General features: G+C 33.9%; 1 protein-coding gene and 1 long non-coding RNA gene across 7 annotated transcripts in view; one reads left to right on the forward strand and one right to left on the reverse strand.

Annotated features, from left to right (window-relative positions):
• Positions 1-353: 353 nt before the first annotated feature.
• The window catches only part of LOC105332231 (myocyte-specific enhancer factor 2C), a 42,398-nt gene continuing 23,293 nt past the window's right edge, over positions 354-19,458 (forward strand). The window contains exons 1-3 of one of the 5 annotated variants that reach the window (XM_034470493.2): positions 354-488; positions 10,695-10,792; positions 17,004-17,091. The gene's annotated coding sequence lies outside the window, so the exon portion shown is untranslated. Of the gene's footprint in view, positions 489-10,694; positions 10,793-15,699; positions 15,805-17,003; positions 17,092-17,524; positions 17,544-19,458 lie in introns of those variants that run through there. The other 4 variants (XM_034470495.2, XM_034470499.2, XM_034470494.2 and 1 more) reach the window with 4 other exon arrangements.
• Positions 9,593-19,458, reverse strand: part of LOC109619235 (uncharacterized) — a 17,373-nt gene continuing 7,507 nt past the window's right edge. Inside the window, exons 1-2 of one of the 2 annotated variants that reach the window (XR_010714648.1) lie at positions 17,270-17,836; positions 9,593-9,892 (exon numbers count right to left, since the gene is read on the reverse strand). This is a non-coding gene — a long non-coding RNA (uncharacterized lncRNA). Of the gene's footprint in view, positions 9,893-17,269; positions 17,837-19,458 lie in introns of those variants that run through there. The other variant, XR_002200040.3, reaches the window with a different exon arrangement.

Consider the following 19,458-nt stretch of genomic DNA (forward strand, 5'->3'; position numbering starts at 1 on the left):
AGGTCACTACTTCACTCGGTCTTCCTGGTAAAAGACTGAGTTTCAGATGTCATTTACTCGTAGACTGGGTAGTCAAAAAGAAGAATCAATAAGTATTGATGCAGTTAATCACCAATTTCCGCGAACAATTCTTGCATCGTGAAAGTGGGTCAGCAATGACGCAAGTAGGACGGATTGTTGAATGTCTCAGGTAATTAACAGTATGCGCGAGAAAAATAGTTCCATCTTTTTGTCGCATCATTCCAAACTTGTGAGACAATTTAGCGACGGGGACTAGAACTAATAGTCAAATTAGATCAAGGGGTATCTCGGAGGACCCACAGAACGAATCTTTGACGCGCGCACCGAGTGCGGACGAATTTGTGTGTATTGAAATAAAATATAACAAACCACAACTAGTTTCTTTTCCTAAAATAGCCCTGCTACCGATTTAACTTGGTGTCTGATGAAAATAGAAGCGTCCAGCGCTATTTTCGTTTGTCGATAAGGTAAGTACTTGTATTGTTCAGACACCCGCTTAATCAGATGTTGTTTGTCACCCCCTGTAATGCTCTCTTGAAACATTGGATTGAAGTTTTACGTAACGTTATTTTACTTGTCGTAATCCTATTTAATATGTCGGAGGAGGGGGGGGGGGGGGGGGTTACATCAGTTTACTGATAAAGTATCTGCGAAGAACATGCAGTGGAAGTTATATTTGGATCGTCCCTACAATTCCGTGACACGCTCCGGTGCAGTCGATGAACCGTTTTATGGTTGTCAAAATCAGCTGATCGGCGATGGGGGGTTTAATATTACTGTCTCGCATTTCTCAAAGATGCTGACGATACCGTGTACCGAAACGTGTTCCATCCGCCCATGTCATTCGAAACAGGCAGCAGAAGTATTATTTATTTTTAAAATTACATCCATTTTGATCGAGCGAGCAATGTGCAATGAACATGATGAATTGCCATTGACTATAGTATATAACACATGTAGTGGAAGTGAAGATGATACTTGCTTTGTCATTATATTTTCTTTCATATCTTTTAATTAAATGAAATAAGCCAACTGTTACTCTGAAAATTTGCATTATTTTCCAATAAATAAGATTTTTTCTCTGCCCATTTAACAAGTGTTAAAGCTGATTTTCCATGATATTAGGGGGTATGAATATTTTTAGATAGAAAGCCTAGAGGTAAAATTTCTACAAAAAATCCAGGTACTATTATGTTTCAAAACCCACAAACAGAAATCTGTTGACAGGGGATTAAGTTTATAATTAGATTTGGTAGAAAATTGGAACAACACAAGTTTTATTGGGATTATTTACACTTATGAAAACGATACCTTTACCAGATGTCTTTTGCATCATGTTCTTCCCAAAATGACTTTCAGCTTCCTCTTAGATGTCACAGATTGTTATACACAGGCTGCAATGTCCCCAGAGCCATCAAAATCTTTATTTCATGATTCACTGCTTGCTAAGCCAAGAAGATCAGTTTGAAATTAACTATGGTTTTGTTGATATATGTTTTTCAAGTAGAAATGCATAATTACAAATTTTTGTTGTATTATCTCTAGATCAGTTGGATATTCTTTGATCTAAACAAGAATGTCATATTGCTATAATATTGTCAGTGTGATTTTTAATTCATAGACTTTTACAAGACTTATTGGCATATATAGGGGACTGTTTAGGAGAGCTTGGACATGAACAAGTATTGGTCATATATACATATAGCTGTCAAAAGTTAACATTGAGCCTGGTGCCCTCACTGAAGTACATACATCAGAATCTTTCTTTATGATCTTTTTATGTTGGAACATACCAATTTGATTCTGCACATTTCAGGGGCTAGTGCATTAAAGCCAGTAAAAAATAAAAATTATTGAAAAGAAAATAAATCTAAAATTTAAATCTCTCTCTCTTTCTCTCTCTCTCTCTCTCTCTCTCTCTACGATGACATTTTTTTTTTTTTTTGAAAGTCTATCAACTGATAAGGGTTATTTTTGCTCAAATACATGTACATGCATATATCTGGTGTGTATCCTTTACTCTATAATAATACTGACAGAACAATATCATCATCATTCTAAAGATCATACTAATTCATAACTTAATTTAGTCTGTTTCCTATTAAGTGCAGAACTACAGTTATCTTTTACAGAGCAAGTTGATATACTTTGGTGAAGTAGGAGGTATCAGTAATTGTGGATTTAACAATCTACAAACTTAAACTTCACCAAATCTTATTGATTGACCTGCAACATGTGCAATGTCAGAAGTTGACCATGTTGTAGTCAGCTGTAGATATTCCCTGAACATGAACTGCAATGCATCTATATAGGATTTTAATATGATTTTTTTCATTTTTTTTTTTACTCCATGAAATTTCCTTTCTTCCAATGCAATTTCATGTTACATAGTATGGTGAACGGGTAAGAATACTTATGAATATATACCTTCTACAATGATGCATTTACACAAGCATTAGATGATGGAGGTGTAGGGTACCAGTACTTGTAAATGTACCGGTATTTGCTATTACTGATTTAATCATGAAAAAGATATTTTTCACCAGAGAGGATCTCCAAGTTTTATATTGTCTCTCTATCCCTGTCTTGGAGTGTCAAGTTGTTTGTTTTATATTAACTTTTGTGGCACAAATGAGCTATAAGAAAAAATCAGGGACTACTAATAAAAACTTGATTTAAAGAGACATGTATCACTGCATCCTTTGCCAAATCATAGTCATATCATCCAGGTTATTTTTCTCTTCAACAACTGGCTAGTTGACCTCTGAAGGCGATTGTTTTTTGGCCATTGGCTGGTATATAGGTTACTGCCAGCCCTGGAGGCACTACTTTCAAGGCCTTCCACAGGTTTGCTGTGTATTGGCTAGTCAGTGGTCAACAAGGTGGCATATCATTTGTCAATCTCTGTCACAGTTACTGACTTGCTTTGACAGTAAATAAAAACAGTCTCAAGGCTGTGCTTGCTGTTCACCGTCCTCGCGGGCCGTGCAACTGGTAGGGAAGAAATCCCGGCCTTCTTGTTCCCAACTATCGCTTCCATGGGCCTCTGTGGTGCTTGTACACCATGGACCATTGTCTCAACAGTTGCAACAGAGAGGTTGTGAGGAAGATGGTTGCTGGTGTTTTATCCACGATCTTATGTCCTTTTTCATTATTTGTGTACAGTAATTACACTGTGTATCATGGTGCTAGTTTGTCCATCCATCTATCAGCCAACACTTTGTTTTGATGCAATAATCCATTAATACACACTACATGTAATTTCCAATGGAAGCAATTGACCACAGATGAGGACAATCACCTGAAAAGATTTTTGGAGTTGTCGGTTGTGATATTATAAGTCAACTAGTTTTCATGGTTGTTCTTTTATATATTGACCATAAGAAGACATTTATAGGGTTTTTTTATCATTTGTCCAATCTCATGTGAATGTCCAATAACACTTGTTATGAAACAATAACACAGCTATAGTTTTCATTTTAACTCTTACTGTTATCAATATATTTTAAACAGAAATAATTGACTAATACATGTATTTTGGGGTGAAATCACTCTGTGACTATTTGAATGCATACTCCTATAAACAGATTTAGACTGCATTGTAATGTCTGTCTCGGTGCCTGTCTCTTTGTATTGTATTGTACTGATTGTATTTTTGTTTTGGCGCAATTTATAACTCCAGTAATTCTTCAATGGAAATATCATCGACATACAGTGGTTGACCTACTCGAAAGATACATTCACAGTCCTAATGTCCTTTATATGTCACATTCAACTTCAAATTGTACACAATAGGTTTGAGAATGCCTGCATTGGATTATAAATTTTCTTTTACTACTATCAATCAAAATGCCAAGTTAAAATTTTTAAGCAAGGCTTTTCAGTTTTCGTGTTCAGAAGTGAAAAGATAAAATGGAGAAAAAAATTATGATTATAATATTTTTATTTTTCATACTTATATTTAGATCCTTATCGCATTCAGAATAGATCATCCAATTAGACCATTCAGTCCTTATTTTTTAATGTTTTACCTTCCAGAAAGGAAATAACAAATTAAATTCAATATCCCAACTGTTTTTTCTCTTAATGTTTATTTTGTGATGGTTGATGTTCATTCTAATTGTATGATAATATACATTAACATGACTTCAAGGAGAATACACTAGTAGATCAACAACAGAGTTCATTTAGTAAACTGACATTGGGTCCATTCATTTCCACTAGGTTACTGATATATAAAGAAAGAAATTGAGCCATGCTAACCAGTGCTGGACACCGTTATGGAGATCTGTGGTCTTGGTCATGAGTACTACACTTTTAACACCCATATAAGTGTCCACAACTCAGATACGCATGTCTTGAGCAGAGCTTTTATCTAGGGAGCCATCTGTTCAAACTTGAGGGCCATATAATGGTCATTTACATGTAGTACTGGATTTGATGAGTATAAATGTACAGGTACTGAATTTGATCAAGTTAAAGGTTATGTCCCTTGGAAAAGAGGAGTAGCTCTTGTTAAAGTAAAAATTCTGTGCAGAGTTATCAAGGTCCTGAAATAGTTGTATAATAAGTACAATATGTACCTCTAAAAATTTACAATTTGAATGCCGATACATTAGATATTTTAGAAGAGTTTTGGCAAGTATGAATATATTCTCATCAAACTTCAGTTGGATTTGATTTTAAAAAGTAATAATTTGAATCAAATTGTATCATGATTTTTTTTTTGTGGATTAACTTCAAAAAGGATAATTTAGAATTCAACACTTGTGTATGAATTGGTCATTGATTCTGGTGCCTTCCAGCAAGCCACATATGAGTTGGTGTGCAACATACCAGTCATGCATTTAGATAACCTCTTTACAGTTTGGCCTTGGCATCTATTTATTTAGTCCTAACAAATGAGCATTATCTAAATTATTCAATCATTTAGCATGCCTAATGTAGTGTAAAATAAGCGGAAAATTACTAAACTTGGCAAAATCCACCCGGTCGTGATAATTGGAGAATATTTCTGATATCTTCTTTACATGTCAGAGTCTGGAACAAAACATCAAGAGGGGGAATCATTTTCAATGTTAATTTATTTGTTTATGATCTGTGAAGTTTGGCCTCTGTGTTGAATTTGCTGTCCATGTATTTTACAAGTGCTTGATAAAAGTAAGTTATTGGCCAATAAAAACATGTAACTTTCTTGTCAAGTTACTGGCACTGGTAATGGCTTGAACAAACATTTGTCTACCAACCTAGACATTTGTAAGCCAATCCTTCACATAGATAACTTATTTTTTGGTCTATGTGTGGTTTATATCTAAGGGTTCCTGTAAGGACATTCATGTCCTGAGTTTTTTTTTGGAATGTATGAGTTTTTCAGTGTTTTTTTTTATTTGACCAATGAATTAATTGTTCTCGCTAAAAGGTGTAGAGCAAAAATATAGATTCTTGTGGCCATGGTTTGCTGTGGTTTAACAAGTTGTGTGTTAAGTGGTGTTAGAATATGGTCAACGCTGATAATTGTGAGCAAAAACACATTTGGTTTGTTGTATGTAGTTTGTGCAAAGGGAGGTACCAATGTACACAGATAGGGCTTCTATGGCAACAGTTGCATTTGTTCAGAAGCTAATTGTGGATTCTTGTCTAGAATATAAACTTAGTCTAGTTTCATTATAAAGAATACAAAAAACAAACATGATGACCTCATTCTGTATAGTCACTCTCCAGTTTGACTGATATAACTTTGAATGTTTAGATTTGCAGACCAGTCATTGCCCCCAACAGTCCAGGCTTTGACCATCCATCGTGGGATGTAGTACTAGGGTCCAGTCAGGGACAGATCTGCTTCTCCCCTATCTTCCAGATATAATCACCAGATGATAGGACTGGAGAGTCCCTTTCCTGTTGTTGTCATAATTTATCACCTTAGGTGACTTCTCAAACACTCCTGGATCAGATCTGAGTCAATATTTGTTCCAAACGTTGGCTATTCTTCTGATTGGGTTGAATTTATTATGCAAGTTCACATCTACCACTTATCATTTAATCCACGGCCGAGTGGCACCAAATATGTTGATATCTTCGCGATGGAGTTTTATCTCCTCTAAACCTGTCTGGAATGAAGATACTGAGGAAATCTGAACTATAGTGACTCGTTGTTAGAGTTCATGTACTGATCGGAGTTTAATTCTATGATTTGTTTTGTTTTCTTATTTTTCATTTTATCTTACCACAGATAACTTATTCTTTACCACTTGTTATGCTTGCCCTCTTTTGCCAATATTTTCTTTAACATTCAAAGTAATTGGAGCATTTTGGCTGATGTGTTTAATGTGAATTAAATAAAGTTATACTGAGCTACTTAAATTGACAGTTTTTTCAATCCTGCAATAATGATAGGGGAACTAGTAATGAATTCTTATTTGTGGTTCAATTTGAAAAAAAAAAATTGGATATAAATGTCAAAATCTGCATATAAATAGAGATTTCGAAAGAATTATTGATGGCTTTTAAATGGATAAATAGAGCAAATGATTTACTAATGAAAAGTTTGATAGCGATTTAAATAAATCTTTAAAATTCATGACCTTGGTGCCATGTGACATTGATTCTCAAAAAGAAATTTAATGATTGAGAACACAATAGATTTCGGAGATATCGTTTCAGGAATGACATTCTATTTTTAGGGTCATTAATTATGTTACCCAAATTGATTTCAGAGTTTATAAATGTTAGTACAGAGCACAGGAAAATTATGAACAGACTGGAACAGGGAAGAGAATCACAGAGAGTCCAGAGTATTCTGGTGTACGTCTAATTCTGTCACATTCTCTTGCATGTACAAATTATTGGCGAGGTGATTTTTGTTTTATGACCTGATCTTAATAATTTAGACCTAAAGTCTTTCTTTAGCATTCTGATGATTAGATGAATTTAAGAATTCAGGTCAGTCCAAGGATATTGATGTCTTACTACCTAGTAAAATTTGTCATATATTAATATTGTCTTTACAATATTAAGGTTCTCCGATCCTTCGGCAGCCTCAAAGTATTTTTTTCATCATAAAGATGTTATTTTTCTTTCAAAATTTATTTATGAAATAAAAGAAAATGAAATTTTTAGATGGTATCCATGCAATTTACAAAGTTATTGCAAATTTGCCTACGATGGATATAATGGAATTAATAAACAAGTTGAATTTGAAAAAAAGTAGTGGTGCATCGGTGGCTCGAACTCTTTAACAACATGTAATTGAATAGTAGTTCACCATGGATCCACTACGCCAAGCATGTAGCTGAGTGACAAATGGTTATACTTACAACAAAATACTGATTAAAATTGTTGGTATAAAAGTCAGATTTATGGTTCGAATAAAAGAAATCCGGATAATTCAGAGTTATCGAACATTGCTGAGGATCGGAGATCGTTAATGACCTAATTTGTCCGTTAAACTCTCCCAAGGGTATATATTTATGATATACATGTATATTGGTAATTATAAAAATTTCCCTTCATAAGTTTCTACCTCATTTGTGATAATAGGTATTAAATACCCCCCCCCCCCCCCCCCCAAAAAAAAAAAAAAGAAAATCATTGTTGGTCTTTTGAAATAAGAGTGCTGATACATAAAGGTAAAGGAATTAGGTATGCAGGGGATTGAGGCTATGGGTTTTTTTTATGACAATAGGCTTTGGTATAAAGCATTAAAAAAAATAATTTGTAAATTTACTAAATGGATCTTTTTTTGTAAAAATAAAAATGATGTGGAATAATCAAGGTCATACAAGCATGAATAATTGATAAACCTGTAATGTTCATTAGATTTTTTGTCTGCAAAGGATTAACTTCATGATTTTATCTTTTTTAAGGTCATGAATAATTTCAACTGTCACCACATGCCACACCCCATTTTGTTCGCATTGGGTTATAAAAGAATACATGAAACATTTATTTTTAAAAGAAAAACTAAATGTTTCATGAGTCCCTTTTTTTTTCAAATTGCTGCTTTTGTTAGTGTCATTTGAGGCCTGTTGAAGTGGCTGCTATTGTGTTGACTTATTGATGTTCCCTGAACAACTCTAGCAGATGGATGACTTTCACTTAGCGACTGAGGGTAGGTGTCCCTTCCAACTACTGGTCATTGTTGTCCTTAATGGCCTGACTTGTGATTAAACATTTTCACTTTTGTTCACCCACTTGACCTGAACGAAGTCTCGGGGTCAGCTAATTTGGACAGGTGTAAAGATTTTGGGTGGGGGGGGTTAAGGCAATTGCTGACTTAATTCCATTTGTTTGAAAATAAGTCTGTTTTCTTGAGGTTGCATTTAGAATTGATGTTGTGCATCTGTCCCATTAGATGACACTGATTTTTCTTCTCCTTGAAGAAATCTGATGATAGGGATGGCAGGTATTTGAATTACGGGCAAGTAATTTTCCATACATATTGGCTTGTGTTATTGTACGATGTCTAGTTTGCCTGCAAGACCCCGGTTTTTTATGCAGTTTTAAATAATATAAGAGCTATGTCAAGGGTTGTGCACTTTCTTATTAAAGAAAAAGGGCTTATGGTCAATGCAATTGGGATTAATGAGATGCACCCAGGCTTTTAGAACCATTATGTTCCGTGACACTCCTCCAGCACATAAATAATTGGGGGGATATCCTGGATGCACATAATCACTGCCTGGTGCAGCAGGGGTTTTCTCTGCAGTATGCTATTGTCCAGTGTTGAATTAGTGGACACAGAGTTTTTCTATTCAGAGTAAAGATATTGCCACACGACGATCCTCACCTTGCACAAAGAGAGGATGGGGTCGTTGTACAGGTTCAACGAGCTGTATTATGCTATGGACATATGATCAATCGAAATTTGGAGTATCACTGCAATTCATTTCACCCCAAGAGTTGCATTATGATTGCACATAATTGCATCGGAGACCAAACCAGCTGCACAGAAGACCAGTATATTGCTTTTGGACAGAGTCTGCAGGTAAAATTTGCATAGAAGCAGTGGCTAAGTGGTTGTTAGCATTTGGAGCCCTTTGAAAACAATTTAGAAGGGCATCCGCCTGCCTGTAAGAATCACGACATTATTGCTCTTTCAGCAAGTCATTTTTCATCATTTTCTACAAGGGTAACAAGAGACCTCTCTCATATATAGGAGACTTGGCTCTCCTGCTGCCTTTTATGAGTGTTTTGAAGTGATCTTTGTTAATAATGATTGATTACCACTTAAAACCTTCTTGCAGTAGAAACCAAGCTTATCCTGGCAGAAGTCAAACTAAAGACTTCTATGTTTTAGAACCTGACTGAAGGCTCATACATACAAATATGCTGCAAAGTCTTGTTCTCTGATATCCGTCTAAAAAATTACCTAGTTTAAGTTGAATACAATGTAGTAGCAGTAGCTGTGATGTTGTACATGTAGTTTCTATAGATTGATGTTGTGATTTTTTTTTTTCATTCCTTTTTTTAAAGGACCATTAATTGATTGGAATGTTGTAAAGAAACCACAGTTATCTAACAAAATTATTTTAAAATTATCTCCAATTTTTTTTTTTCTGTAAAGTCAGATGTCAAAAGTTTTCCCCCATCATTTTATTATTTTAGTTCATTACATTTGCAATTTTGAATTTAAGCTTATGTTGAAAAGCCTCAGAACTGCCAAACAGGTTTCTGTCTTGAAAGTTTCACCATGATCTTGAAAGTTTCGACAATCTTCTTTGGCCAAACCCTGTAGAATTGGCTGATAGTGTTATAGACAAGTGTCTATTGATCCAGGGACTGCTGAGTTTTTCTGACTTTGGCAGGAAATGTGTCATCCTCACATTGCTTCCTCCCTTTAATTGCCTTGTCCTTTTCTCTTGTCTTGAGTGGTCTGAAGATAGAGAGAAAATTGGAGATTAATTTGAATAGAGGATTATTACAATTTTCATGTATAATATATAGGATTCCCCAACCAGCAGTGTCAAAACAATTAATAAGCACTGGCTGAATAACATATTTATAAAACAAATCAAAATTGGCCTGGCCATTTCAGTATTATATTTTTAAAAAAAAGGAAGAGAGGCCACAGTTTAGTAGTGTAGGTTAAAAAAATTGGCCAGCATGTTAAAAAAAAAAAAAAGAGGCATTGTATGAGGAATGCATAATCTAAACAGATTTACTTTCAAGTTTATGTTAAAGCGTGCATTATTCAATGGCTATGTTAGAATATAAATTTAGCACTTGGCTTCCCTCATCTGCCTATTCTGAGAACAGCTATTGCTTTGTTGAAGTGTGAGAGTAATGTTGAGTGAAAACCTATGTAAGAATTGTCAAAAGCTGTTTAAGAGAGGGTATACTTGTCTATTTTCATTGAACACATTTGGGCAGGTTCTAAAACCTTTTGCACCTGAGCACAAGAATAATTGCAGGATGCTGTAGCTTCATCCTGGGAAACAAAACTATCACAGGATTTTTTTTAGGTACTGTTAAAATGTGTATATGATATCTTTACCTAAGGTCTGACTTAACAAATCTTGACATTTTAGTTGGGAGTACTTTTTGACATGTTTCATGCATTTCCTCCTCAAAAAGAGACTGTTGATTTGAAGACCAAATCAGATAATTGAGTATGTTATCATTGAATTCATTTTGTCAACATCAATTTACTACAATGTGTTTCAATTTCATTTCAGATAAGTAGCACTGCAGCTGAAAAGTTTTAACAAAATATTCTTACAATATTCTGATCATAATGGGGCTGAAATAGGGAAAGAAATCAACTCTTGTGTAAGTAAGTACCTTTTCCCTTATTAATCATACCAAGAATTTTGATATTGTAGATATATAATATGGAACCTGACGTTTTCATGTATATATATAAATTATACATGTTTGCACTGCATACAAGATATATTCATAAAGTATTCATGTACCACACACCTTGGAAGATAAAATGTGATGAACAAGTCACAAAAATTGCAAAAATGACATAAATTAAGGCTTAAGTACATACCAATTTATTTAGGATAATATGTCTAACACAAGCCAAAACAGTTAAACGGCTAAAGAGCTAGTTACGGTTAAATCATTTTCTTGGTTAAAGCAATATGAGCCGTAATTTTCATGTTGAAAATTTTAAAAAAGAAAATGTTATTTTCTACTAAAATGACAAAAAAATATCATGGTTTTTAAATTTCTGTTAGCTCTGTTTTTGTGGAAAAAGCCATTATGAAGTCTTAATTGGGGCAAAATTGAATTATTGTCGTCCTGTACAAAAATTGATCGGCTATATTTTCCTTATAAGTGAAATCTTTCTCCTGACAAAAATTAATGATTTTTACAAATCTTATTTATCATAAAAGTTTAAGTTACAGGCAGACTTATCATACTAGCAGGTTTTTGAAGCTGTATTCTAAAAAATACAGCTCATATTGCTTTAAATGAAAAGAACAAAATAGGTTGACTATTAGGAAAATCTTTACAGTCCAGTTTCAATAATGAGTTCTCTTTCCCATTATTCATTTAAAAAAATCCCAAATCTTGATTTGTCCCAAGCTATCAATGAAGGCACTTACAATTTTAGTGACAGTTGATGTTTTATTGACAAACTCAATTCATACATATTAATTTGTACTTGAATAAATGATTATGCCACAACCTGAAATACTATTAATTTAGGAGACATAAAAGGTGTATATTTAGGTATAATTAAAAATTAATGCTTAATGTGTAGACGAAGTTATCATTAGCAACACATTGTATTTAAAATAGTCACAGCCATTTACCATTTATAACTTGCTCCACATTCTTTGATTTATTGTGTCTGTCTGGTGCATTGGGATTTCTACAAATGGAATCCGCATGGTGTGTATTGTAAGCTGTGTTATTTGTCCCCAAATCTTTATCCCCCAAAACTCAAAAACTTTTTTAAATTAGGATCCATGATATAAGTTGAATCAAAGTTTAACATCAATAGGTTTGCTTTGCAACATACAGTAAAACTTGCTTATAAAGAAATTGGATGTAAGGAAATTTTGGTTCTAAGAAAGTTATGACTGCATGAGTCTTCCTTTCCCCAACCCCTTCATATTCTTCTTTCATTGGATATAAAGAATATTTGTGAATTGGAACCAGAACATTGTGGCCAAAAGACTTGTTTATAAGCAAGTTTTACTAATGGTCAATGAGTTTATATGCTTGGTCTTGACATGTACCTCTGGGGGTTGTTTGTATAGTTTACCTTCACCAGTAGGACTATCACTCACACCAAGTCCATCCTTGACAGTGTCTTGTAATCTCTTACCTCTCTACTGGTCAGAAAAACATTTTAAGGACCTTTAGTAATTTCCTTTATGCATTATTCCGTTGTGATGGAGTGGGCGACTTATTTGGTCACAGTTGAGCAGTCAGTCATATTGTGTGGTAGATGGAAAGCTCCCTGTCACTGACAGTCTAATCAAATTAAAAACTGGGTTTTCTGGTTGCATGTCTGGTCTTGATCATGTAATTATCACATGCAAAGTGTAGAGACAAGCCATTGACGTAACATAGTGCAAGTTTTAGTTTTTCCAGGAGAAATCAATATCTATTATGTAAAGAGATCCAGACTTAATCCACGGAAACAATGGAGTACATAGGGCCTGTTTGCGACACACCTTTAACCCCCTGGTCCATAATTCTTAATTACACCACTGGAACGAACTGAAGCACTTCTTTAAGTTGATCACACCAGGTTAATTATGTCAGAAGTATGACATTATGACGGAAAAAATCAACATGATAATGATTTAAAGGAGACTTTTCTGGGGTTTTTTTGAACTCTTAAAGATAGTGTTGTTTTTTTCACTGGTAATTTGTTTAAAACTAGGATGTTGACAAATGGTTGCTGTGGTTACCTTTGGAAACAGTATGATTGCTAATCACGTACTCTCTTTCATGGTGCACTCTTGGTTAATCAAGCTCTTTGTTTCACAGTTACTAGTCCCAAGTACATTTTTTGCATGCCTGTCTGATGTGGATTTGTTTTTTCATTACATTGTTGTGCTATTCTCCTGGTATTTCCTCCCACCAGATAATATTTAAAATGTACCACTACATCTAAATTAATTGGAATTACCAATACCTATTGATTTCTATTGTTTTACATTATTCATTTATTTTTACTTTATAAATTTATATACTTTTATGAGGCACACCAGTTTTTTTTTTGTATTTAAGATTCTTGTTGCTGAACCAAAAGAATAATCAATTGTTTAGTTTCCATTTCCGTAGCGATTTATTTGAAAGAAATATGAGCTGTATTTTTTAAGAATTTTATTTTGCTGCAAAAACCTGCTAGTATGCTTAGTCTACATATAACTTTTATTATAAATAAGTTTTGAAAAAATCATTAGTTTTTGTCAAAAGAAAGATTTATCCTCTAAGGAATATATAGCAGTTCAATTTTTGTACAGGATGACAATAATTCAATTTTGCTTCAATTAAGGCTTCCTTACGGCTTTCCCCACAAAAATAAGGTTAACAGAAATTTAAAAACCATGATATTTTTTTGTCATTTTAGTAGAAAATAACATTTTCGTAAAAAAAAAATTCAGCATGAAAATTGCAGCTCATATTGCTTTAATGCAGCTTTTGTTTTACATGTTTCCATTCTAGAAAGATCTAGTACAAATTTTATGTTCCCTTGGAATGGCTTAATGCTGATTTGGTTAGGGTGTGGTCTCTATTGTTGGGTAAAGCCTCCTAATTACTGCCCAGAGATCAAGGCTTTTATTACTGCAAGCATATAAAAGGAGATCAAACAGGTTTCTCTAATTACTATCGGAATCTCACTGTGTAAAGTCCAAATCCGTTGCATCATAAAAAAAAAATCAGGAGTATGGATTGGGTCACCTAATTACCCAAGGTCTGTAGCAGCCTCTCTGGTCTCTTCACATCTCCTGAGACTCACCTGTCTAGCTTCATTAGGTGGGTGAGTAAATAACACAGCCATCTACCTGTAGAAGCCTGGATCCGTTTTCACTATCAATACTTTTTTTTTTCTTCACTTTCATGTCTTTACCATATAATGCAAGGGTAAAAAAATGATAAAGATCTTGCACACAAGCTTATTGTTCGAACGAAAAGCCTCTGGAGGAAAGTAGCAGAAACCAATATCCCATTGACGTCAGAATCGTCCTGATTAAGTGTATTAAACACAAGGAGAGCTCAAGTGATTTATAATACATAATATACCAAGAGGCAACAAACAATGTCCAGTCTTGTTAAAAACACAAGATGCCCTGATGAATTAAGGACATTTGATGGAGCCGTGGCACATTAGCAAGACCTAGTGGCTGTAAGTTTAATCAGCCACTTATTTGCCATTTCTGTTTTGGTCTCATCAATATGGTTAAAAATAAAGTGGATTATAGTGTGAGCTTTTAGTTACAAGAAATTGGTTTTTAGTTTGTATATGATGATATATTCATGCCCAGATTATATTTCACTGAGTATAAAAGAGGTCTTCGTTTGTCACATGTAAAAAGTGGTTGAATTGAAACATGTGATTGAGTAACTATTGTTTCTTTGGTATGTAAAGAAAGAAAATCCTTCAGAAGAATATCCACATGCCCAATTAAGACCAGGAAATAGTGCGTGCAATTCCTGTGACGTCACTTTGAATAAGGCTAAAGTTCTAACAAAAAAAGGAAGGAAAGCCATCAATAATGGCATTTATTTCTTGGCAAAATTTGCTTGGAGTAAAGCAAGGCCAGGTATTAAGCAATATTTCAGGGTGTTCTATTTTTTTGTATTTTCATTTCAGTACATGAAGTACGGATTTCTGGCAAGCATGGACTAGTTTATCATTTTGATTAGCACCACAAAGTCTATGTATTGAAAAAAAATTTATTTGTTTAATTTACTCCCCATGCATATACACCATATTATGTATAAAATCATATTTCAATACAGTCATTAACATACATAATTGGAGAAGAAAAATGCAATACCATATTCATCCTAGTTATAAGCACCCTAAATTAATGCTAATTAAGGTTACTTGGAAAAATGCAATTTCCTGAAATATATATTGCAAACATGCAGTTTCAGGGGAAACCAGTGTCCAAGTCAAGGATAAATTAATAAACTGAATGGTTCTCTATGCTCCTTTCATTTCCCTGCAATTATGGTACATTAATTATAGTTAAGAGGGCTCAACACTTGTGGCAATTTTTAGACTATTGTGATCTTTAAAAGAAGAGCTCCATATATGAATATAGAAAAATACCCAAATTTAAAAGGTAAATTATATGGATTTTTTCTTTTCTAAATTATAGTTTATAGCTTAATAATTCATATCTTAAAATTTTGAGGCAGATCTGATGGTTAATTTGTTGACCATTCAGCCTCCTTAATAGCTCCTATTACAACAGTAACTATGTTACGTGTTTTTCAATCACTACTAAATGTTAAGTGTTAAAGTTCTTGTACCTGAGTGGGAGTACAGCATGCAGGTATGTGCATGTAAATTTATATGCTATCAAAAGACTGTGTCATCCTGTTTATTTAATAATGCAGAAATTACAGCAGACTCCAAAAGTGTAAAGTTTGGTAATGTTCATGCCTAGCACTGCATTGTGGCAGCATGAATGATTTTTGTGAACTTCGTAAAAGGAAGTAACAATAGGAAATTAAAATATGATGCATATTGAATATTGGCAGCAAGGCAAACATTTCCTCCTCTGTTCCCTCTGTACAGACCCTTCAACAGGCCATTGTCCCTATCGCGGAGTGGGATTGCCAAGTATTTCCACAATTATAGTAAGTCGGGTCTACATGTACCTCGAACTGCCATAGAGCCATGGTTTTGAAAGTATGAGGTTGCATGATTAAGAGAAAAGTGTTTGGCGAAAATTGTGGATTTCTTTTTTAACATATATGTGGAATTTCTTCTCAAGGTTTTGAATAACATGTATTTATTTTCTTGTATAGTATACTATTTTAGTAAGTAAATTATAGTGGTAAGACATTTATAGAAAATGCCATCTGGTTGCATGTACTTGGCTGATACCATTTCAAAGGTTGCATTCAAAATTATGCCACTCACATCTGACAGAAAGAAATTTTGCCTTGTGTTTTTCCTGTATTGATAATTTTTTATTGAAAATTTATGACAGTTATTTTATTCATTAAAGTAACACTGCTTAGATTGGGCAGCCGGCTGGAAACCTTAATTAATTAAGTTGATAGGATATGTCAAATTGCGAACTTGTGTAGGATTTCCTCAGGTTCAAGTATAATTTATCTTGTGAAGAAAAGAAACACTGAATCACTTGATTTCCCCAGCAACATGCAGTTTTGGTTCAAGAAGTGCAGAATTAAGTGTTGTGAGTGAAAAATGCATTTACTCCTACATTTTGTGCTATGCTCTTTTAAAAGGATCCCTTTTGTAACCAGCAATTTGTTCAGCATATCTTGTATTCACTAGCATAATTTGAAGAGTCCTTAACATTAAAAATTAAAATAACTAATTCTTCTACTGTCTTCTTTGATGTCTTCATTTCCATATGCCAGAGTTACAGCCTAAATTATTCAGTACCAATTTAAAAGACAAGAAGTTTTTACCGATTACACCACATTTTTAGTTTTGATCAGATATCTATCATGCATATGGTTGGGTATCTTTGAAGACTTTTTTTGCAATGCATTTTTGCAATGCATTTTTTCTTCGAATAGAGATTCGAATGGAAGTTTTAGATTTGGAAAAAAAAAATATTTAATTTTCATTGTTGATACAGAAAATTTGTAGTCATCTATTGAAAACCAAAAGTGACTTGTGAGATGAGCTTTGGCAGTAAACTGCGTGTTAATTCATTCAGACCTGCAAGTATTGGTTTGACGTCAGTTGTTCAGCAAGTATTGAATTGCTGGTAATATTACACACTCGCTAGTGGAAGCCAAGAGGGAAACAAGAGCTTGCACTAGGGATTATTACTATTTTCTATTTCTATTCATTCTAGATATATCCGACGAAGTTTCCACATGTCGATTTGAATTGAAAAAAACTGGATATTAATAGATTTTTTCTGAGTGCAGAGAACTATAAAGGTAAGGTTAAATTACCTACGCATTATCATTGACATAGCCATGATGCCTCAATATAGCCTTTATTTGAAAATATATATCCTCAACTTGTCTATTTTTGGTTATTCCAACCTATTGAATAATAATAAAGTATTCCAAATAACTCTGTTCACACCTCTTGAGTTTTTTTTTGTTCTCTCACCTTTTTTCTGTATCATTAGTAGTGTTACGAACAAATATGTTTTGGTAGATTGTTTGTTGAACCAATCAATAATTTTCACAAGTCAATGGTCTGCTACCTGAACACTTCAAAGCTGAATTGCAATGACACAGTGTCTCATTTTCACATTCTCGTTAAAGCCTCTGAGATCTTTGCAGTGTCTTCAACAACAAAACACCAACAACAGAAAATGGGATTTGAGAAATGTACTGCTTCATTTCAGCGTGCCACCCAGTAGTATAGAAGCCGTTGACCGGTAGGGCTTTCTCTGTGCAAGAAAATCAGTGCACAGGAACTTGTATTCTGTATTTACTCTATTGCAAAATTGGGTTGTAATTTGGTCTTTTGTACCCTGGTGATTTAAACTACCACTAATTACACTAGCTGGGACTTTATAACTTCAAGAGAATTGTTGACATAATCTTGGGCAAAAGAACTCTTCCTTGGGTTTGAGCCCTCGGGACTTGTTTGGGACTTGAGGACCGTTGGGTTACTCCACCTACCTACTTCACAGGGCAGCCAGGTCCCATGAACTGCGATTTAATTCAGTTCACATGAACTTAGGCCATTTTATTTCATGGACCATTACTCCATGAGATAGATGGATTAAAATGTTGAACATTTAAATATTATGGTTTAAGTTATTTGCTTACTATTTCTTATATGCACTTCTGCATCAAAGAAGTTTGTTGCAGCCTTTATTCCCCTTAATACAATTATAATGATTACAACAGTGGTTTATTCAAGTGCAAGAACAATCGTGCTTGCTGTCTTAGTGATAAACAAATTTCTTTGGCTCTTGATTTTATATACGATGCGATTTGTAAGCTGAACCACCCCACTACAAACCTTGGCTATATAATGCTGCAAGGCAAACATGTAAACCAAATGATTTATAACCAGAAATATCATGTTATGCATCTAATTTGTTAATAACAATAATGAATTAATACATTATATGCTATCAAAATTCTTATTATACTGTTAATGATAATGATAACCTTGCAAGTACTCCAATTTATATGTGTATGAACAGACAATGAGTTTATTCAAAAATCCCACTTGCCTGGTACACTGAATCAAACCACAAACTTGTGTTTGGAGGATATTAAAACTCTTTGGTGTTTTCTGGAGATGCATTATTGAATTGTTTTGTTTTTTTAAACATGATTAAAATTCAATTATTTGAATATTTTGTTTTCACGTTGAATAAGATGTATTTTGTGTATTGGCTACAGGACAACTTTGTTCTTCTGAAGCCAGTACACAAAAATACAAATAAGAAATGTTGTTCTGGCCCCAAAATTGATAAAGAGACAGAGTTAGCTGGAGTCTAGCTAACTTGATGAATGTAATTGACCTAGCTAATTGAATCGCACAGAGAAATTTATCTGAAAAAAAGAATTCGTACTAGTTGAAGGGAGAAAAAAAAATTAAATTAGAGGTGGTTAAAGAAATCTTTAATGCTGTTGTTGATTTAATTTGTTGCTCCACATAAAAAAAATTGGTCATTGCCATAGTTATGCATTCATTGGTTTTGTATTCAAAAGTAACAAGTTGCCACAGGTAGGTGACATTTGTTCAATAGATATTTGATGTGTTAAGGGGCCCTTGTACACTTTGTGGTGTCAAATAGCCAGGAAGTGGGGGAAAAAGGGGGAATGATGAAAAAGAAATATGATTTCAAAGAACAGAAATATTTACCCAGTTTTTCTCTCCTGTCTCACCCAATGAATCTAATGAGCATCAGAGTGATAGCTTGGGGATGATCAAATTCTATCTACTATTTGTTCACTGAAATCTAAGACTGTGTTTTTGGGAGAGTCTCATGCAGAATTCAATATTAAAAGCTAATTTTCACTAGAATTTTCATCGAACAATTTTGAAACCTCAGTAGCCTTTAATACTCTTAACTTGGTTGCACATCAATTGAACAGAATGCCACGACGTAGGTGTATACCATTAACTATTCATGCCTTTAAGTTTTCAATTACTACTCAAATATTTATATTCAGCAAACAATTCTGTTTTCACTTGCAGTTTCAAATTTTGCATTTTATGCAGGGAGATAGCCCCCTATCCAAACATTGTAGTGTATTTAAAAAATATTTATACCAATAGTCGGGCTTCTCTCCTTATCTTCTCTGCTTCACTGCACATCACTTGATTCA

The sequence above is a fragment of the Magallana gigas genome, chromosome 6 (assembly GCF_963853765.1).
Source record: "Magallana gigas chromosome 6, xbMagGiga1.1, whole genome shotgun sequence".
Lineage (NCBI taxonomy): Eukaryota > Metazoa > Mollusca > Bivalvia > Ostreida > Ostreidae > Magallana > Magallana gigas.